The following is a 5,464-nucleotide window of genomic DNA, read 5'->3' as shown; positions in this document are numbered from 1 at the left end:
ACAAAGTCAGGGTTTGATTAATGTGAAAGAAATCAGGGGATGGCCATTGACAGTGTCAGCCACAAGGATGTGGCTGGAACTGTCCCTCAATGTAAGCAACCTGATTTCAGCCTGAATTTTTCACAAGTCTATGTTTTTTACTCCTTGAGAACAGTAATAGAGTCAAAATGGAATGATTTTGTAGTTGAATAATGTGAAGCAATCATATATTTTCCCTATAGTTATGTCTCATTTTTATTATGGGAACTTGAGAACTCATCAAGCCAAAAACAAGATCTCCAATGGTTACTGGTCCTCCAGTGACTTTTTTTTTAAACCTCTGAATTAAGTTTTTTAAACACTGAATTAAGAAAGCTCAGAATTGACTTCATTAGGTTTGAACATTCTTGTAAGACTAGAAGGTGGAGAGCTAAGAAAGACATGTCATCAGAAATGTATTCTTTCTGGTCTTTAAATATATTCTTAACAGTTTCAAATGTAAAGGAGGTAGTAGGAAGAGTGAATACCTTTGTTTGATGGAATCGAAATTTAAAAAATTGTAACAGAACTGGCCATTGGGCTAAAATAATTAAAACTAATTTTCATGAGAACAAAAGCAAATATAAGTTCCTGAATCAGAGACCTCAAAAGCAATTATTAAAATATGAAAAGGTAGTATAGGGGTATGTGTGGGGTGGGAAATCTGATTCTACTTATGAAAAATAACTTATACATTGAGTCAGGAAAGTTTAGTTTATATTGCAATAACAAATAACCCCCAAATCATATGCATAATGCAACAAAAGTTTATTTTTTAGTCAAAGTGTGCTGCATGTCCAGGCAATGTGCCAGGGCATCTGTCCTCCATGTGTTGGCTGAGCATTCCAGCTTGATTTTATCCCTGACACTTCCTAATCAACACATGCGTTGACAATTGCTATGATGGGAAAAAGAGGGCGGAAAGTTGAGAATGAGTACTTAAATATCTCAACTTTGAATTGACATATGGGCCTCTGTTTATTTTTCATTGGTCAAAGATGGTCACGTGGTCAGCTGACTTCAAGGGGTGGGGACATGTACTCCTCCTAAGTGCCTGGGGAATAGAGCAGAATTGCCCACTAATGACCAGATGTATCATTAATTTCCCTATCACACAAATTTTAGTGGGAAGTAAATTCATTATGAGTCCAAAATATCATTAGACTGTTAGAATTATGTAAAGAGGCTACATTGATAATAGTAAAATCTCAGAATGATGGAGCTAATAATGGGGTTACTTCCCTTCCCTGGACAGAATATTCATTGAGTATTGTGCTTATTGAGGGGACTATATTTTAAGAGGTCCTCTGGGGGTGTGAGAGAAGAGCAAAATGTTGAATGATCAACAACTCTATGTTCAGACTGGAAAAGTCTTCTGAGGGCGAATAGCCATTCATCCTCAGATATCTTAATATTTGATTTGCTTTAATGGGCCGTGAGTGGTAATTTGCAGGGAGAAGGATTTCTGCTCAATTTAAGAGTCTTTTGCAGTCAAAGCTATATGAATTGTCCCATGGTGAGGGAAGGTCCCTCTCAAGGGTGGGGTCTGAGCATGGAATGAACTTCCTCTGGCACAAAAGGAAGGAAAAGAAAAAATTCAAGCATCATATGGCTCATTGGACTAGATGACCCTTAAAATGCTCCCAGACCCAAATTTGATAATCGGATGGTTCCTAAGTTGCCCATAACTCCCAGCTGGGTGATTGCCCCAGGCCCTCCAAACCACTGACACTTGCTTAGACTTCCTTCTAGGGTCCTGGACCATACATTGTTGGGGCTTGTCTACACAAATAGGAAACCGATGACTTATATTCCAAAAGTGAAGGAGATGGGGTGTGATTATGAGCCCTGGGTTGCTGTACTTGATCCAGAATTGTATTCACAAGGCAGTTCCAAGTCATTCCAGAGCTAGCTGCGGAAACACACAACGAGCCACACACCCTATTGTCTTTCTGCAATGAAGCTGGGCTGAACTAATGCAAACCAAATTTGATTTAAACCAACAACAACAACAAAAAAAAAAAATCAGGAAATTCTTGTTAGGCGGAGAATTTTTATGTCGTTCTATCCTTGAGTGAATTTTTAAGCTGAGTTGGAAACTCTGTCAAATAGAGTTTAGAACATCTTTGACAACCCTTGATGTCCATGTTAGCCGGGGTGCACATGACCTATCCAGAGCCGGCCTGCTGAGCCGCCAGGGGTTAACTGCATTCTTCCCTCGGTAACCATTTCCTGACATCTTCCCGATGACACACTCTCACACACACGCTTTTTTTTTTCTTCTTTTTTCAATTCATGAGTTGCACCTTCTTTGTTACTATGGCTGCAAATTGTTGATACTGGATTCCTGGTCAGGTTTTTATTCCTTTTTGTCATTTTTTCCCATGAACTAATCAGCCGCAGTGGAGTTAAAAGTACGAGCTAATGTGAACCTTCCACAGAGCATTTTTATATTCTCCTGCCATTCCCTGCTTACCCTTCGTCAGTTAGAGTTGTTAACATAAGAAAATGAAAATGTTTGGCCTCCTCCCCTTTCCCATCTCCTCGTCCTTCTCCTTTCCCGAGCTTCGGAGGAGGAGGACCATCAGCCACCTCCCATCAGGGCTGTCTGCAGAGTAACACATGTCCTCAATTACTGGGATCAGAAACCAAAGGCACCTCTCGGCTTGGTGATGGATGACTGGTTGGCCTCTGCTTTCTGTTGGATCTGCAGCACGGATGCCACAGTTTGACTGGGTTATTTATCTTGTGGAGGCGACTGTGTTTGGTAGTAATAATACCGGCTCACCTTGATTGATTGCTTGCTGTGTGTCAGCCACCGCTCTCCGAATTTTGTCTGTTTCACTCATTTCATCCTTGCTACAGGCCTGTGAAACAGGTACTATTATTATCCCTATATGAAGAAGAGAGGCACAGAAAGTTTAGGAACGTTCCCAAAGTCACACGGCCAGTAAGTGGTCAAGCTGGATATGAACCAAGACAGTTTAGTTGTAGGGTCTAAGCTCACGAAGCCCTCTGCTAGGACACCAATACCATGAAGTATCACGACTTTATTCAGTTTTGATTTCAGGTGTTTTGTTCTTCTAGGTCTCAATTTCTCATTTATAGAGTATGTCTCCACCGAAATAGAAATAAAGACGACTCAGCCTTAACCCTGAAGGAATAGACAATACTTGATTATGTGCGGGGGTGGGGATGTATAAACACTTCCCAGTCACATGTGTTCAGTGCCCTACTCCAAGTACCTCCTGGCTGATAAGCCCTTCCTACGAAGGCACCCTCTCTTTTCCAATTCTTGCACCATTGACAGAAAAGTGAATCTTTTTTTAAAAAGAACTTTTGAGTGAATATTTAGGTGTAAAGGTGAATGTGGAAAATGTCGCTAGTGCAACCCATTTTGCCAGTTTAGATAGAGACCTGGCCCCTACATTTTTATTTTTCCTGTTAGTTGTTTGACGACCTCCTCCACCTACCCCTGTTAGTGGGAGCCCATCGTGTTCTTGTCCACTGTGGTGATGGGCCCCTCGTGAGCCCTGCCCTGGCTCTGGATAGACCTCACCCTTGGGCTTCAAGGTTTAGGCTCTCTTTGGTTACATGCAGAAGATCAACTATTGCTTCCCAAACACAGCAACCACACCAACACGGCTGGTCTGGGATGAGCCAGTAAGATCCTAACCCCAGCTATACTCCTGGAACTAGTTCTTCCCACAAAACAGTAGCCCTGTTTACTGATCCAGACTCCTTTCTGCACAAGAAGTTCCTCTTTGGGGCTCCTGACGTCACAGTGAATGTTAGGACCATCTCCACCCATGGGAGAGGCTTTGATCCTGCTGAACCCCATATGCTTCTCAATAGTTCTGAGACACGTGTGTGTAACATACCCCTCTCCATGGAGAGCAGCCGAGTCTGCTTAACTGAGACCATGCAAATGTTACAGGGAAACATCAAGGATCCTGTGTCCTAGGGTGACTTTCCGCATCTACCTAGGCATAAAAACTGTTGGCAGTTTATCTTGCTATTTTTTATGCTTCATCCTTCTCAGGCTATCAGAACCTTGGGCAGACTCCCGGGTGGATCCAGCCTCTCTGACCCAGTAAGATCTACCTGGTAGAAGTGGAGATGCAGTTCCCCAGAGAGAGGGCATTGCTATTCCCAGAAAAAGAGAGAGCTGCTGGACAGACAGATGGAAGGGGACCAAGACATATAAAAATATATCTGGGCTGGTTGGCTCTGGACTTGGGAGAGGGGGAAGAAAACCTCTTTTCAAATCTAGCTGATCCTGTTCTCATTGCAGAAAATGAGGTATTGTCCGTCATTTATGTCATTTTTACGGGACAATTAATTTTGAGCTGAATAAAATTTATGATAACTATATGGATTCAGAGTTAGGAGGAAGCTAGGGAATTACTAAACAAAGGTTGGTGTCACTGCCTCAGGATCTCAAATCCTTAAGTACTCCACTGGGAGTAGAGAGCCATCTAGTCCATCAGTTAAGAACATAGAAAAACAAAGCTGGGGGCATCACAATGTCGGATTTCGAGCCGTACTACAAAGCTGTGATCACAAAGACAGCATGGTACTGGCACAAAAACAGACCCATAGACCAATGGCACAGAATAGAGAACCCAGAAATGGACCCTCGGCTCTTTGGGCAACTAATCTTTGATAAAGCAGGAAAAAACATCTGGTAGAAAAAAAGACAGTCTCTTCAATAAATGGTGCTGGGAAAATTGGACAGCGACATGCAAAAGAATGAAACTTGACCACTATCTCACACCATACACAAAGATAAACTCCAAATGGATGAAAGGCCTTGATGTGAGACAGGAATCCATCAAAATCCTAGAGGAGAACATAGGCAGCACCCTCTACGACATCGGCCACAGCAACCTTTTTCATGACACATCTCCAAAGGCAAGAGAAACAAAAGATAAAATGAACTTGTGGGACTTCATCAAGATAAAAAGCTTCTGCACAGCCAAGGAAACAGTAAAAAAAACTAAGAGGCAGCCCACGGAATGGGAGAAGATATTTGCAAATGATGCTACAGATAAAAGACTGGTATCCAAGATCTACAAAGAACTTCTCAAACTCAATACATGAGAAACAAACAAATCATAAAATGGGCAGAAGATATGAACAGACACTTTTCCAATGAAGATATAAAAATGGCTAACAGACACATGAAAAAATGTTCAAAATCATTAGCCATCAGGGAAATTCAAATCAAAACCACACTGAGATACCACCTTACGCCAGTTAGAATGGCAAAAATTGACAAGGCAAGAAACAACAATTGCTGGAGAGGATGTGGAGAAAGGGGATCCCTCCTACATTGTTGGTGGGAATGCAAGTTGGTACAGCCACTTTGGAAAACAGCGTGGAGGTCCTTTAAAAAGTTAAAAATTGAGCTACCCTATGACCCAGCCATTGCACTACAGACGTA

This window comes from Ursus maritimus, unplaced genomic scaffold, assembly GCF_017311325.1.
Source record: "Ursus maritimus isolate PB19 unplaced genomic scaffold, ASM1731132v1 scaffold_35, whole genome shotgun sequence".
Classification (NCBI taxonomy): domain Eukaryota; kingdom Metazoa; phylum Chordata; class Mammalia; order Carnivora; family Ursidae; genus Ursus; species Ursus maritimus.
Note: the sequence above shows the minus strand (reverse complement) of the source record.